The sequence below is a fragment of the Acomys russatus genome, chromosome 27 (assembly GCF_903995435.1).
Source record: "Acomys russatus chromosome 27, mAcoRus1.1, whole genome shotgun sequence".
NCBI lineage: Eukaryota > Metazoa > Chordata > Mammalia > Rodentia > Muridae > Acomys > Acomys russatus.
In genome coordinates this window covers 3,561,795-3,578,820 of record NC_067163.1, presented here as the reverse complement: position 1 = coordinate 3,578,820, position 17,026 = coordinate 3,561,795, and the positions used below count along the sequence as shown (strand labels likewise).

General features: G+C 45.5%; 1 protein-coding gene across 2 annotated transcripts in view; it reads left to right on the top strand.

The window, feature by feature from the left end:
• The window catches only part of Nalf1 (NALCN channel auxiliary factor 1), a 499,942-nt gene that overhangs the window by 459,167 nt on the left and 23,749 nt on the right, over positions 1-17,026 (top strand). The window lies entirely within an intron of this gene.

Below are 17,026 nucleotides of genomic sequence, written 5' to 3'. Positions count from 1 at the left end.
GCTCCTGACCAAGCAAACAGTCTAGGGCCCTTCCTGGGAAAGGGGGCTTGCTGAAACTCTTGCTCACCTTCTGAGTTCATCACAGTGGACCTTGCTTCCCTTCCCTTATAAACAGGAAGAGCAAAGGGGAAAAAAAAAAACGGCAGCTGGTAGAAAATGTCCATCCACCACTCTTAAAATTAGGAAGACAGGCAGGGCCCCCATGTGTTTTACTGTTCTGAGTCCATTTAAGACATTATAGTGGCCTCTACTTTCAGTTTCTAATTTGAAGCTGCTAACCCTGAAAAGCATAGTAAACCCCTATAGGACTCCCTTCCTGTTGCCTTTCTGTTTCTTGCATAACTGGTATAGTAATTTGATTATTCATGTAATAATGTAATAAAAGCCAGGCTGTAACGAGTGGTAAAACAAGTAACAGCATTACATAGTCTGAACACTTCCAAGAGGGAGATCAATGATTACTTTTTCACTCTATTTGACAATGAATAATAACTTGCAACAGTGGCATAAAATAATGCACACATTTTACAGGTTTGCATTGTACTCTTAGTTATGAGCGCTTGGCTCAGTGCTGTACTTTAAAATGACTCCTGAATTTCCCTTGTCTTTAGGGATTATGTGCATCTTAAATGTCAACTTTTAGACAAAAAATTTTAGAGAAGAAAATATACAAAGGATGCGGGGGGCTTTGCATTGGGTAGAAAATATGATAGAAAAATAGTTCCTAAAATTAAGTCTGGTTCTATAATTTTATTTCAATGGTAGCATATTTTTTTAATACAAAGGGATAAAATTATTGCCGATTTAGTTATTTGGTAATTAAAGAAAGGAGTAATGAGCCCTTTATCTGTTTTTAGCCCCACCCCCTCGCTCCATGGCCTCGGGTGGTAAACGGAGCTGTGCCAGCACTGAATTCAATTTAGCCGTTATCGATCTTGCCTCTTATTCTTCTGAGATCTGCTTATGCAACGTGCAGCACAGCCAGACAGAAATAAACCCCTGAAACTCTGTAAGCAAACTGCTTACATATATTTTTGTCTTTCTCATTCCGCCCCGCCCCCCAACTCTTAGCGGTAATGATCTGTGAGGGTGTTCCCACCTCAGAGTTCTATTTCAGCACCCGAGGAGTATTTGACTCAAGATTTTGTGGAGATTAAAAGACTGGGGAGCCACGGGCCTGCCGTTTGGAATGTAACTCCCACATACATTTTATTAAAGGGGTTAGCTTGTGATGCCGCATAGAGAATCACAAATACCTCTCCTTCTGGCCTCGTCCTTCCTTGATGTACACCAGGGACAGAAGGTCTGAACCACGTGGAACCCTGGTTGGGCTCTGTTTCTGGGTTCCCAAGTTCTTGTTGGCTTGTGCCGTTTTCACGATAGACTTCATGACAGAGAAATTATTATCCAGGAAATAGCACTGCCTTGTACTTGTTCAAGAATCAGAATAAAAAGCAGATCCCTGTCAACTCAACTATTTTAGTGGTTTTATGCCAGTTCCTAAGTGCATAGAACAAAAACTAAAGTTTCCCTTGGAAGTTAGCAAACAGAAGCAGTGTGAAAGGCAGAGCAGCACAGGGGACGTGAGGGTGGCCAATGCGCTTCAGTCTTGCCGCGGGATCCCCTGCCTGCGTACCTAAGGATGTGATGTGAGGATTTGCGGGGGACAAGGTTGTTCTGGGTGAGCTAGCTGAGAAGATTAAAACCAGCAAAAAAAAAAAAAAAAAATCTGTCAGATCACATTTCCTTGTTTGAGATCTCTAACACTTCCTGCGTCCTCCACGGTGACTCTGGCCAGTGGGCCCTCTGTTCCCGTTACCCGGCAGCCTCGCTGATTAGCTCCATATGCCCCTGGCTTGGAGCTGCCTGGCTCTGAGGCACGCCAGGACCCGTGGCAGGAGCACTCAGCCATGCCCTCTATTACCTTAGCTTTGTTTCCCAATACTTACGTCATGGTGACGACAAAGGAGGAAATTGCTACAATTTGCAGGGCTGGTGCACGGGGTCATGTCTGCATTCTCCCCAGACTTTCTTTGCAAGGGTTTAAATTTAGACTCGATTGGGGTTTGTTTATTACAAGAGACCCAACTATCCTAATGGTTACAGTGCATTTTTTTATTTTCTTTTTCTTTTTCTTTTTTTTAAAGAGCCAGCCATCTTGACGACTCTTAGAAAATGACAATTTAGAAGTACTTAGAGATCCCAGAGACCTTTAATGAGCTAAAACATGGAGGCCCACTACTGGTGGGGATGCCTGCTCCATCACCCCGAGGGTGGCACCCGGTAGGTCCAGAGCCCGAGGGTGGCATCAGGCAGGTCTTGAAGGCCTTGGGTCTTTCCGGTTTCACATTTGGGTCTCATGCTTCCCGCTTTTTTAGTTTCAAATACACTAATCACCTCTGATACTCAGGGTCCCAGAAAGCGATGAAGGTTCCCTCTCAAACAGAGAACTCAGCCTCTCCTTGCATGACAGTCAACAAACAGGCCCTCAGAAGGACCCGCCAGTGAGCAGTAGGTGTGGCCTGAGAGACAGGAAGAAGCAGGAACAAAAGACCATGGAACGTGGCTTTGTCCGGTGGCATTTGCCATGTGAAGGCGCATTTTACTTTTTTTGGTCCGATAATAATGCAACTTCAAATTTTCTTACTTACTCATAGCAAAGGGGCCTTGGTGGGGCAGTGGGGGACCAGCAGCATTTGCAAGACCCGTAAACAGCGCCACCACCTGAAGGCTTTACTTTGCTGTATGTTTGTCCATGTGATTTTTTAAAGAGACATAATAAATAGAAATTGGATATGCCAAAAATACGCAAGCAACTGAAGAATGCGCATTTCGTAATGAAAGATACACGTATCTTGTCGTGCAGTTTTAGACCGTGTGTTCTTTTTTCATCCTCCTTCTTACCCTCAAACAGAGTAGAATCCTTTATAAACCTCCCGTGGCCAACTTTCCTTGTCAAAACCCAATGCTCTTTCTTCTTCCAGGCTTTGGACCTGGACTTCCACAGTTGTGGCTGTACTTCCTGTGCCTGCACCCGAATGTGCAAAGGTTTACTTCTCTGTTGCCTCTCTGTCTCTGTTCTCTGTGTCAGTCTGTCTGTCTGTCTGTCTATCTATCTATCTATCTATCTATCATCTATCATCTATCTATTACCTAATTACCTATCCATCTATCTCTTTTCCATCCTGCTCTGTCTTTTTCTCCTATACTCTCCAAATTTTCTTGGTCAATATCTTCTTTGTATTCCTCCCAGCCCTTAGTAGGGAAGCAATAAGTAATTTTCCTACATAATTCTTCTGCTTTGTGTATCTTGAAAGTAAAAAAAAAAAAAAAAAGGTAAAAGACATGTATGGGAAAATACAATGTCGGTATGCACAGTGCACTCACGTACACAATATGCACAGTGCACTCACATACACAATATGCACAGTGCACTCACGTGCACAATATGCACAGTGCACTCACGTGCACAATATGCACCGTGCACTCACGTGCACAATATGCACCGTGCACTCACGTGCACAATATGCACCGTGCACTCACCACATACACAGAAGACTTGAACATTTTTCCCTATCAGTTTCTCAGAGATGAAATTAATGACCTTGTGCTGAGCCTCTTGCTCCTGTGCGCGCAGGATTGTGTTTAGAGGTTGAGGGAGTGTAGAAATTAGGGAGGAAAAGATTCCCCCATATTTTCTAAAGAGATTACATTTTTATTTTCAATTTAAAATGAGAATTTCTTGAATTTATATTGAATTATATGAACTTTCCTTTTTTTTTAGCCAAAAAGGGTTGGAGATCAGGAATATCGTTTGATCCCAGCTCATAAGATTAATATACTCATATTTACAATGTTAACTTAAACGCGCTCACCAATGAGCACAGAAGGCAGCACCCGCAAGAGGTAGCTGCAGCACTTGGCAGCAGCCAACACATTGTTTCCCCACAATTCCATCATCTCTCTTCTCAAGGGCAAACACAGGTGAGGAAGCGCTGACTTCCTGTCGTTTGGCAAGTTTTCCACTCAGGTACACGGACTGCCTTTACCTTTGATTCATGCAGGCACTGGAAGCTTCCCTTGGAATCTAGGTGAACACAGAAACAAAAGGCCACCGCTTTGCAGAGAGAGAGCGATGGCGAGACAGGCGAACCCAGAAACCCCTACCTGGAAGACTGGCTTTCCATGCCCAGAGAGACCTTAATTAATGTTAATGGAGAAACCTCCTTGAGAACCCAGTTAAGCACTTACCCGTGACTCTTAATGACCCCTGCTCTGAGCCAGGGTGTGGAGAGGGGAATCGATTTAACACCAGGGGTGAGACTGTGGATGTTCCGTGGGCACGGCGTGCAGCTTTCTCTCAGTAAACAAGCTCCTCTCTGCATTCCTCATCGCCTGTGGACACTTCACTCACCCTCTTGAACTCTGCTATGAAAAGGTTAGAGCTGAGCCAAAGGCGGCCCCTGGTGCTGAATAACAGTTAATATAAAGCACTTTAAAGCACACATGGATTTTGAGTACCTAATTGTACCGCAGGTGTTGCACATCTCCCAGCGTGAGAAAAGGTTCTAGAAGGCTCTCACTATCACAGACCGACATAATGAAAACTCCTCGGTGCTCAGGAGACAGTGCCTTCTCCAGAGCACTTCTCCCCAGCAACAAGGGGCCCTCCCAGCAGTATGATTGGTGTTAATTTTACATAAGCGCATGAGGTGTTCCCAAAATAAACAGGCTGGTTTGGGCCTGTTATAATCTCACAGTTCTTGGTTGTATTTTATCTGAGCCCTCTCTAGGCTCATTCTACTGGAAGCCCCAGGCAGAAGCAATTATAGGGAATTCTACAAAACAACCCAGAAATACAGCTTTGAGGAAGCTGCTTGGTTGAGCCGCAGAAGAAAGTCGGTTTTCATGGGGCAACCTTAACATCCGAAATGGGGTAAGGCGGGCTTGGCGTGCAGGTGGTAGAATCACAAGTCTAGAGCCACCAAACCCGTCAACTTGCTTCAGTGGTTGATGTTTGGTCTAAGTAAGCAGCCTCAGATGACTGATGGGATGTTTTGGGCATGCTAGAGCATTCTTCATGGTCTGTAGAGCAAGCAGAGCTACTATGCAGGGACCTTTCCAGCCTCTGCCTGCTCAGCACAGGATGTCCTTTCTCCCCCCACCCTGCTCCCGCCTCTCTTACTTCTCTACTTCAGCTTTCTACTGCTCTGACACACAGGATGTTGTGCTGTAAGAGATGCCTGAAAGCCTCATGCCACTGAGGTAGAAGAGGCCCTGTCTGGGAAATGCTTGGAACCATGTGCCTGATTCCAGGCTCGAATGTTTTGTTTATTGTGTTTTTAGTTTGTTTTCCAAATAGGTTGTATCAGATGGCAACTGTTGCTACCCCTCTAACTTCACTGATATATATATATAATCTTCAGCAGTAGTCGATAGCAGTCTGTTAGCCAACGTGTCTGGCTTATGTCCTTCCCACGGCGTGAACTCAGGAAATGTTGCCGAGGTGAATAAGTCAACCAAGAGTGCTGACCTCACTAGTTATACACTGTGACGTACTCCGCACAAAGATGAGCTTGTACTTTGACATGTGTGTCTTTGCCAAAACCTAGCCTCAGCGAAACCTCGTTAAACTTGATTGTAGCTCATTTTTGCTAACATGTAGGTGGCTATTTTGTCCACACAAAAATGGTGTGAGTTTTTGTATTGCCAAATGAAATCTCAGATAGCATGAATACTCATCCTCCCTCAGCAGGCACGGGGGATCGGTTCTGGGGCTCCCTTACTTGAGAGAGCTGTGTCTTCAGCGTGTATTCCTTTTCCGTTTTGCTGTCAGTTTTCCCGTGTACAAAGTAGCATGCACTGGGGGAAATGCCGATCGCTTTTTAAAGGGGGTACTTCATTGTGTATCAAGACAAGAAAATCACCAGCCCTGCACAGACTGGAGTGGTAGACGTGATGTTTCAGAAAAACATGTGGCTCACATGATCCCTTGATGACATTATCAAGGTCATTCGGCCAGACGGTCTGCAGTCACACGTGATCCTTACTCTGTCGCTTTGCAGTCAGTCCTGCAAGCATGATTTTCAGTGTTCCTTGAGCCACGTGCACTCAGTGTCCCTCAAACACCGCCAGCCTGCAGCACAAGTAAATCAAGGCCCTGCGCTGCACATGGGAGGCTGTGCACTAGTGTGGCCAGGTGAAAATAATGCCTCCGCATTTCCACTATCAAAGAGGAGCTAAGACGAGACGACCCTAGCGCAGGGCTCAGAGGCGGTGTAGCGTGCCAGTCACCACAGGACATGAGGGCACCGAGACTGCTCGCTTAACCAAGATGGCCCCACCATGGTAACAACGCTGACAAAAATGTTATGTATGAGCTGCAGTCTGATCGAAAAGACTTGGTACCTCTGCTTCGTGGGGTGGAGGAATTAGGGAGAGAGCTGAGCTCCAGCTAGTGCAGGCGAGCGAGCAGAGACCACTGCTCAAAGAATTCCCTATGCTTTTCTATTTTGCCCCAAGAATGCCTATACACAGTACACATCACGTATGCCCATGTGAGACACATGATGTCGTGTGCCACATGGAAAGGCACATCTTATAATTACAAAATCCAGTAGTGACAGAGATCTCGAGGACACGTGTGTGGCCCAGGGAACTCTGGCTTCTCCGCTTCCTATGGTCTCGCGTCTCTACCTTCACCCGCGGTAGACATTGATCAATTATTTCCCTTACATTGGAAAATGCAGAAGGTTATTTTGCCTCACACTGATCTTAAATAGCAAGGTTCTTAAAGTCACAAGGATAAAACGGAGCTGTATTTTACCTTCACCAATTTCTTTCCATCAAACTATCACGCGCACGCGCTCTCTCTCCCTTGGGGGTCCCTGCAGCAGCAGTGGCCCCCTTTGCTGTGAAGTCTACAGTCTGGTTCTCTGCTGCATAGGCAGGATGCAAGTAGAAACTCCAGGCAGTCGCCAGGCAGACTGTTTGGCTGGCATCTCGTGAGGCAAGGGAGTATCCTTGGGGAAGGGCCATACCTCACCCTAGACAGAAAATTAGAAACAGCCGTACATGTGTCAAGCAGTGAGTTTGTTTGTTTGTCGTCCCAGTTCCTGTGTGAGGAAAGCAGGCAGAAGGTGCTTTGTCATAAGACAATGGAAACAGTCTGGCCAAATGTGGAGAGAGAAACAGAGAGGAGGAGGAGAGAGAAAGCATCATGTCAGTATCGGCATGGGGTACAGTCAGGGTTCAAGGGAAAGGTGGGATTTTAAAGCATGTTCACGGTGTCTCCAGCAATGAGAAGATTACGTGTTAAGCTTGCTTTTTTAAATTTAGATTTTAGAGTGGGCATTTTAAAATCTGTTCCAAAGCCAGGAGTGGCGACACACACCTGTTGTCTTAGTACTTAAGGGGCTGAGGAGGTAAGATCGAGTGTTCAAGGCTAACCTGGCTTATAAAGGGGACCCTATCTTAAAAATAACAAATATTTCAGTTTTGTTCTTGACTGCCCCTCATCACTTGGTCAGTTTTAAGTTCATATGTTACCTGAATCTGCTTATTTCAATATGAAATTAATATTTGCTTTACTCTGTTCTTTGTTTGTTTTTTGTTTTGTTTTTCGAAACAGGGTTTCTCTGTGTGGCCCTAGCTGTCCTGGACTCGCTTTGTAGACCAGGCTGGCCTCAAACTCACAGTGATCTGCCTGCCTCTGCCCCCCAAGTGCTGGGATTAAAGGCGTTGTGCTACCACACCCAGCTTTTGAGGAGACTTGCCTCCTTTGTTCCCTGTGTTACTTTGTCTACAGAGGAAAATCTTTACTTGCTAATGTTTTCTGTGCTTTTCAGCTCATTTTTTATTCTAGATCCAAAATTTCAAAACAATTCTTAACACTGTCAGCACTGAGCCACAGCTCTTTAGCCCTGGTCCCGATTTCTCTGTCTTGATATTATTTGTAAGTGAATAAAATTTATTATTGCACTTCCTTCAAGAACTCTGACAGCAAAACAGAACATATTACGCAGAAGCAAATTGCTAGTTTTACATTTTAACACACTGTGTGCATGTTTGTCGGGTTTTGGGTCAGTTGACGCGGTTTGGGCTACGAGCACACATCTGATAGACAAAGCCGAGAGTGCTCTTCATCTGTGCAGGGAGCTATTTTATCACGAATATGAATATTCATTTTCTAAACAGATGGTTCCTGGAGTTAAATGTCCAGATTTCCTGCTGTAAGTTGTACAAGCTGTGGCAGTCCTCTCTGGATTGCACTGAGGCATATTTCAGTGTCTTGTGCACTTCTGGTGGGGATTTACTCTGAGAACGAAGCTGGAGATAGCCTTGTCCTTCCGCACATGCGCATTTTAGCCATAGAGAGAGGCTGAAGTCCACAGCTCTGAAGCGTCTCTTTGCGGGTTGCTAGGAACGTTGTTATTGATCATAACAGAGCCCATCCGTTAACACCACCACTTATTATGCCATGGTACTGATAATTGGTTCTTCAACAACACATTTTGATATTTTTGTTGTTCAAACGTGTATCTGATGGATGCCTAGTTCTTGCTAAGACCAAAGAGAGCAACAAGGAAGATGCAGTCTCTGCAAACTTGCCTGCCTTCCTGTTTCTTGGCACGCTCACAGCGTGGGTCAAAGGCCAGAGGGTGTCTGTGTCTAAATTAACTATCTGAAAAATACCTTCCTCACCTTCCGCTGACCACTGTGCTCTTGGAGAACAGGAAGTGCTTGTGTCTTATTGATTTCCCAGGGAGCAAACTGAAAAGGAGGAATGGAAAACGAGAAGTAACAAGTTGAGACTCACTTGCAGATATATTTTAGAGAGAATTCAAAAGTCCTATCTCTCAACTTAATAATTCACTTCCATTTTACTTAAAATGCCTATTTAATTTTTTTCATGATTTCTCGGGCAGTGATGTGCCTTAAGACGCTGAAAACCCTACGTTTTCTGCATTCCACCGTTTATGAAGAAATAGAGTTAACGTGGCCCCTTCTTTCCGTTCCCCAAAGTCAATGAAGCACTTGAGACGTTGAATGAGTGATGAACTGTATTTTACTGAACCCATCAAACAATTTCATTGTGTGTACTTGAGGTTATGTATGCACAATTTAGAAGGTTCTAGACATTGCTGAGTCATCCCTGTGGGAACAAGGCAGCAGTGTGAATAACCGTCATCACGGAGCGAAGCAATCCTCACACCTCACCAGACCTGGGCTTGCCTGAAACAGCAGAGCAACAGAGGCCATGGAGCCTGTTCCTAGACTAAAACAGAGACCTGTCTAAGCCCGGCCAAGAAGACAGGATCTCCCTGACCAGAACAGGAAGGACTGGCTTAGGCTGTGTAAGCTGTAGCTGTTTGCATTCACGTTCATCAGGGCGAGCATGCTGCCTTCTCTTCATTCATTCATTCACTCATGCATCCACTCGCTCATGCATTCATTCACTCATGCATCCATGCACTCATGCATTCATGCATCCATGCACTCATGCATCCATGCACTCATGCATCCATGCACTCATGCATCCATGCACTCATGCATCCATTCGCTCATGCATCCACTCGCTCATGCATTCCTTCGCTCATGCATCCATGCATTCATTCACTCATGCATCCATGTACTCATGCATCCATTCACTCATGCATTCATTCGCTCATGCATCCATGTACTCATGCATCCATTCACTCATGCATTCATTCGCTCATGTATCCATGTACTCATGCATCCATTCACTCATGCATCCATGTACTCATGCATCCATTCACTCATGCATTCATTCGCTCATGCATCCATGCATCCATGCACTTATGCATTCATTCACTCATGCATCCATGCACTTATGCATCCATTCACTCATGCATCCATGCACTCATGCATCCATTCGCTCATGCATCCACTCGCTCATGCATTCCTTCGCTCATGCATCCACTCGCTCATGCATCCACGCACTCATGCATCCATGGACTCATGCATTCATTCATTCATTACTAATTCATTCATTCATTCACTCATTCACTCATTCACTCATGCATTCGGGAACAGTGGCCAAGTTGCACCCCAGGTCCCTGTGCAACTTCATCAGTCAGTCAAGTCGGACCAGGCTCTGCTCTTCAGCGGTTATTGTTTTGTATCGTCATTTAGATAAAACTCGTTAAAACTGGCTCACATAATCTAAGAAAGCTCTCAGTCTTAAGTGTCCGTGCAATAGAATCTGACAACTTGCATGATTTATCTCATAACTCATGGAAGCTAAAAATCCCTGTTCAGCCCAGCTGGGCTTCTCACAAGTGCCATGTGCACACCTGGGCTGATAGGTCAAAGTCAGCACTACACTGTCTCGGGGAATTCTCATATTCTATCCTGTTTTACAATAAACACACTCATATGTCTTACATATACTTTACTAATTTGTATTTACATTAGGAAGATATTATAAAAATGTAAATGTGTAGAATACATTACTAAAATGCTTAGAAAACTCTGTTTAAAACATATACAATTGATTCTTCAACTACATAACTTAATAAATATCCATGTGAAGAAAAGCAGGTGGGGTGGGGTGGTGAGGAAGAGAAAAGACGCACGTACACTAGAGAACCTGAGCCAGAAGAGTTGGCTTCTTAATCGAAGGTGGTTGTTAATTTGGCTAATAGACACTTCCAGGTACATTTCTGGTTCCTTCCTCATTAGCTATAGATTATTCATGCCAGCAATTTACAGGTTTGGAAGCTTGCATCAATAGACTCAGGAATGCTGTGAGCCTCTGCTGAATGTTACGTCCTTCACTGTGGGGAGAAGTACTTGTGTCCTTGCAGGAGGATGTTACTGATCACATGTGCAGGGCATATTTCTGTATCCAAAGTTCAGCCTGAGAGGAGGCATTTTTCTTCTTTTTCTTCTTCTTCTTCTTCTTCTTCTTCTTCTTCTTCTTCTTCTTAGCTACCTTTTCTTTTTCTGGTAAAGGGCCTCACACCTGCTAAGTAAGAACTTTACCACTGCGCTGTCTCCCTAGCCCATTCTTGTGTTTGTTCCTTTGCTTATTTGTTTTTGTTTTTGTTTTGTTTTGAGATAGAGTCATACTAAGTTTCCCAGGGGGGCATTGAACTGACCATTTAGCGCAAGCAGGTCTGAACTTGGGATTCTAATTCCCCTGCCTCAGCTTCTGGAAGGCCAAGGATTACAGGCCTAGACCATCTTGAACCAGGGGCTTCCTGTAACTTCCAGATTCAACCAGGGGCTTCCTGTAACTTCCAAACACATGTGGTAGAGTGACATGAGTTAATATTTCACTGGACAGCAGTGTAGGTTGTGGCGTGTTGTGATACATGGAGTGGGGGCTTGGAATAAGACCACCAAAAAAGTCCTCCTAAGTTGTAGTTTCTGCTATGGGGCCCTGTCCAAGTTGTGTGACTCCTCTAAGCTTGGGTTACAGGCATGGAAGTGTGGGATGAGGGCGTTTGCATGGGGTGCTCATGGCCAATGCCCAACAGTCGCTGGTAACAGCCTGTATGTCACCATCCTCTACAGCCGGCCTTCTCCTCGCCTCTCTACCCTAGCCCATCTCTGCTCCAATCCCTTGCCCAGGTCACCCTCTATCACAGGACACCCTTCTCTCCATGAGCTCACAGAAAGCTGAGCCTCTGTAGAGTGGAGCGAGGTGTTGCCCAGAGCTCAACAGGATGGGGGCTACGGAGCTGAGTCTGTGCTCGACTTGGCTTTTCCCTTAGGGCCAGGCTGACAACATAGAGTGGAGAAATCAGCTGGGCCTGTAGAGGTCCCTCCAGTCTCAATATGGAGGAGGAGGTCACTTGGGTTCACTGGGTATGTGAGAGGAAGAGACTTCAGCACCAAGGCCAGCGCCCGGAGAACTTGGAAATTTGCGGGTATAAGACCCACGGTGAAAGATGAAAGCCTCTGAAAGAAACAGGCTAGTTTCCATCTTGGATTCTATAGAAAGAACCTGGAGTATTTAAATAGGGGTGAAGTGAGACAAAGGTTTTAGGTAGATCAGTGTGTGAGATAGAAGAAAAGTAGAAATAAATATACAGACTCCATCACTGTAAGAACAATGGAATCGTAAGAGTGGGCAGCTGGACTGTCTGGGTGCTTACTTTGGGGGATGGACCCACTTAACGAGGACGGGCAAACAAGGCTGAGAAGGAAGCTCCAGGCCAATAGGGCTGGGCCAAACAGGTCAGGGTGCTGTTATTTTGGGAAGTTACTTACCTGTCCTTTGAGCCCTGGCTGGCGAGGGGTCAGATAAGAAACATGTGACTTCTGTGGCTGGATGTAACAACAGAGGGACTGAGCTGAGCAGCTGAGAAAAGACCAAGTCAGTGCTAGAGCCAAGCATAGGAGAGGAAAGAGTGAGGAGAGGCAGCCAGGGACTGGGCAGAACACTGGGGGAAGTGACACTCCCTCATGGGGAGAATTGGTAATAAACTTGCATTCTTTTTTCCCTCGAGAATGGTGCTAGAGACAGGTTGATAAACTCTCCCTGGGTCCCTTTGTCCCATAAGCACATGGGTCACCCTGAGACAGGCACCTTTGCTATTCAGGCAAGCACAGTCAGGTGACTTGTTTTGTGTCTGGCGGGCAGTCACATGTTGGTGACCCCAACATTGTCTCGCCCAGAGTAGCAGCCTGGTGCAGGGTGTCCCCACAGCTTTAAGAGCAACTCTGCCCTGTATGAGTTGGCCCTGTGAGTCATCTTGGCATAGGGACTGTATTGGATTGGAGTGTGGGCCTGGAAATGAAGGCTATCTCCAGACAGCATAGGAAGCTGTGAAAGACAAGGCTAGCCCTGTTAGAATAGAGGTTCCAAAAATCCGGCTCAGCAATAGTTTTAGTTCAGGAAACAGGCAACCACACACTGTGTTAGGATCACATATGTATACCTGTGTGTGTTAAGTGTATGTGTGTGAGTGTGAGTGTGTGTGAGAATATGTGTGTGTGAGTGTATGTGAGTGAGTGAGTGTGTGTTAGTGTATATGCCAGTGTATGTGTGTATGTGTGTGAGTGTATGTGTGTGAGTGTATGTGTGTGAGTGTGTGTGACTGTGTATTAGTGTGTGTGTGTGTGTGTGTGTGTGTGTGTGTGTGTGTGTACTGCCCCCACTGAGGCCTGTGGATGACTTGGGCAGCACAGGTGGATTCTATATGTCCCCCTTTACTCTCAGCTCAGCCACAGAACAATCATTTTTCCTTGCCTCCTGCTCAGAGTAGACCACTTCTCCAGATTTCTGGGGGCAGCCCGTGCTCCCCAAACAGAGCAGAGTGTCCCCGTGAAGATACAGAAACTCTAGCTTTGGCTTTTGAGTCTCTCACTCACTTAAAACTGTACAATATGTGCTCAGCAAGAAAACACAGCAGCTACAGGCAGCTGGTCTTGCAGAGCAGTGCTTCCAAATGCCAGCATCTCATCTGGACACACTGTGGCCCTAGAGCTTTATCCAGTATAGATGCAGATTTAACGAAACACAGAAGCCTGAGGACAGAGAAAACTGTATTGATTTGAAGATAACCAATGCTTAAATATATTTTAATGTGTGTATGTGTGTGTACACATGTATGTATGCATCTATGTGTGTATGCAGGTGCATGTGGTACACATGGAGGCCAGAGGTGTAACCTGGTCTCTTTCTCAACTGAATATGACCTTATTATATGTGAGAGGGAGTCTTCCAAGGAACCTAGAGCTTGCTGATAGGCTGGGCTGTGTGGCTAGCCTGCCCCCAGGGAGCTTCCTGTCTCCAACCCACTAGGATTACAGGCCCATGATGCTCTGCTGGGGTTTATGGGTTCTCTGCTCAGGGACTTACACTTCACAGCAAGCCCTTGACTGACAGAGCCTTCTCTCCAGACCCCAACCACTTTATTAAATACCTGACCTCTTTTTTAAAAGTGTGTTTCTTTACTTACTGTAGTAAGTGATCCCCAGTATGCATGATCCTCCCCAATGTGTCCACCATGTGTGCATCCTCCAGGGATCGTGTCCTCTGTGGCCACAGGTGATAGGGTGGGTTGAAATGCTGTGTGTCCCCTCCTGATGTGTGAGCCTGAGGCACAATTAGCTGCTATCCCCAGATGTAGGTGTCCTTCGGGGCACCTTGCCCTTCTGACCTCACATTAAAAATGGTGACTAATAAGTAAAGGCTTTGCCATGGGCGCACTGTCAGCACATAGCAGCTCCCTCAGCGGGCAGCGACGGTTGCAAGCACCCACCCCTTGTCTGCTTCCCTTGATAGTGTGTTCTCAGACCTGACTCCACTCTTCCTAGAACAATGCTCAGAATTTTTTTTTTTTTTTTCTTGTTAGCATGTGTTTTTCTGTTTGGTTTTGTTTCACTTTTCGAGTCATCCCTTACAAAATTACAGAATTGCCCTTCCTCCCAAGCAAAGCTCTTACAGTTAATGCTGGAATATTCTAGCAAATGTCCTCTGAGCTTGTGCTGCCTCTTTTATCACAAACATGTCTGCACAGGGAAAAGATAATTTCTTCATTATGTAAAAACTGTTCCTCTGCCTTAATCTCTGGGGCGATGATAAAATATTTCTTCTCTGTTCTCACTGTTTTGTTTTGTTCACATGGTTTCCTCCGAACCGATTTCCGACAGACGCCTGGGAACTGAAATGTAGTTCTCAAATGGAAGTTTTCTGTGGCTCATCCAAACATTCAGGCCCATCATAAAACGGAAGGGCAGGGGAGCTGGGGGAGCTGGCTGCAAGCGTGCTTGCTCGCCCTGGTGCCTGCAGCTCTCTTCCGTCCTGCCTGATGATGAGAAGACTGCTGTGGCGTGTCACTTACTGATCCTTTAGGGAAAAACAAACATCTCCAATGGAAATGTAATTGAGTAAGAATTTAAAAAAAAAAAAAAAACTGCATCCATCTCACCTGGGTCATGCCAAGGGAAGGGCTGCAGGGACTAAATCCTTATCTCAAAACTGCATCACTAAGTGGCACCCCATAGTCTCTGGGTGGAGAGGGGACCTATACAGGCCATAGCTTGACACTGAAACATATGCATCTGAGAGAGTGTAAAGACTGCCTGAGGATGGGGCTCAGTTGGTAGAGTGCTCGCCTAGCATGCACACGGCCCCGGGTTCCATCTCCAGCACCGTGTAACTTGGCATCCGGTCATACACCTGTAATCCCAGAAGTGGAGGCAGGGGGACCATTCTTGACTGAATGTTGATTTCAAGGCTAGCCTGGCACTCTAAAAGTTAAAATTAAAAGTAAATAGGCAACAGCCAGTAGGGCACGACTGGGGACAGGATAGGCAACAGCCAGTAGGGCACGATTGGGGAAGGGTGTACAGTGGTGCCCGTGGACATACCTGAAATTGCCTAGCACGTGCAGGAACAGTCCTTAAAATAAAATAGACCACTGTAGGCTTCAGTGTTCAGGAAGGGCTTTCACTGGTGTAATTTTGCTATTAGCCTGAGCATGTAAGCACACCCACTAACATCTAGCTCCTAGCAAAGGTAATTAAAGCACATGGGGGGCGGGCAGGGAGGGACTCTGAGGCCACAACCCCACACACACCAACAATGCTGTACCCCATGGCATATGTCACAGTATAAGCCAGTCAAAGTGCACCTATAGCCCTTACTTTTACCTGAAGTACATCTTAGACACCCCTGCACTTTACCTTCTTCTGAAACTGATGTCTCTGCCCTTTATTCTGAGGCATTAGCTGGTCCGCCTGACACTTGCCTCCCTGGGAACCTATGGGACACTGAGGCTTCCCAGCTGAAATAATGAGGTTCCTCAGCAATGTCCCTGGTTATTGCTGTGTTGGGTCCACTCAAAACTCCATGGGAATAGGCACAGAGGGACAAGGATGATTCACAGATGACTTTGCAAGGCAAAGGGGCTTTGGCCATCTATAATTATCCATTAATTTCACTTTCATCTTTTTTTTGTCTACTTTAGAGATTTTTTTCTTTTCAGAGAATAAAACTTAATTTTTATGAAACATGAAATTATGAGGCAATCCCCACAAACAACGAGCTCACAGTAAATGGATTTGGTCAGGTACCTGGGTCAGGCCTCTTGCGGTTGTATGAAAACGCTGTTACGTCTTCACATGCTTTTGAAAATGTCTTCCGATAAAGGACAGAATAACCAATAAAAAAAAAGGTTGGAAGAATCTACAGTTTTGGGCTTCAAATTATGACATTTTCCATTTACTCACGTACTTATTCTTGATTTAAAAAAAACAGAGCTGAAAAAATTGTAAGTTGCTTAGGAAACATGTAAGTGTGTTAAATACATGTCATTTTATCCTGTTTCATGACTTATTCGTGTACATTTAGTGCTAAGCCATCCATTTTGCAAGGTAGAGTGTGTGGATGAAATGGTACCTAAGTAGTATTATTTGCCCTCAGAAACAAACTGGATCTACTTCTTCTAAAGACCCGGAAAGAAACCGAATTTCACTCATCTGCTTCGTTTAAATTTAGACTTAGTTTATTTCATGTTATGGGGGAGGGAAAGGTATATTTTTTTAATGATTACTTCTCCCCGTAGCCAAGACATAGAAGTAGATTAGTGAAGCCTCCTGTCAGTAAATGACTTAGGGAACGCAGGTGAAAGGTCGACTCCGGGACTCTGGTGAAGGGACCGTCCTTTTCCTAATCAAATGGAGATCTGTGCCGAGTGTTTCCGCTTCCAGTGAGGCTTTCAGTGCAGTAGGTGTGAGTCACAGATGCAAACACCCATTTCTTGTTGCTGTGCGCCCTGGGGAAGGCAGGCTGTGACCAACCCACGTGCTTCTGCAACTGGCAGGCGTCCTTGCAAAGGGTCTGGCGCCATCTAGTGTCCGATGGAGGTACGAGAGGTGGGAAGGCTGGGGAAGCCTCGCGGTCTCCGAGGAGATTTTTAGCACAGTATCAGCGGGGTTGTTGTGTTCCTTACTTTATAAAAATCACCGGATCTTGAAAACTTTAGGATCGGCTCAAATCCACTGTTTTCCAAGAGTGCTTCAAATCAAATACCTTTTGCATTCTGCG